This window comes from Bison bison, unplaced genomic scaffold (assembly GCF_000754665.1).
Source record: "Bison bison bison isolate TAMUID 2011002044 unplaced genomic scaffold, Bison_UMD1.0 scf7180017864383, whole genome shotgun sequence".
Classification (NCBI taxonomy): domain Eukaryota; kingdom Metazoa; phylum Chordata; class Mammalia; order Artiodactyla; family Bovidae; genus Bison; species Bison bison.
Genome location: NW_011494955.1, coordinates 6686163 through 6686546, shown reverse-complemented (window position 1 = coordinate 6686546; position 384 = coordinate 6686163).

The following is a 384-nucleotide window of genomic DNA, read 5'->3' as shown; positions in this document are numbered from 1 at the left end:
AGATTTCCTAATTTCCAGTCTACATCTATTTCTGACACCTCTTTCCATTATGCCAAGTGGCCACTGTTTATAAGAGAGCATGGCTTCCATTTCATTCAACATCTGTAGAGCACCTCTTTATGATAAGAATCGGATGGCTCCCACGGGTCAGAAGGACCTCACACTCCAGCAAAGAGAGATCTACACACAGAGATCACTTTAATAGTAAAAGTAAGACTGTAATAAAGTGCTCTAAATGAGGTGCAAAGAAAATGATATAAGAATACAGAGGAGGGGGGATGTCCCCTGGTGGTCCAGTAGTCAAGACCACATCCAGTGCAGAACCTGTGGGTTCATCCTGGGAAGAGGAGCTAAGATCCCACATGCCTCATGGCCAAAAAACCG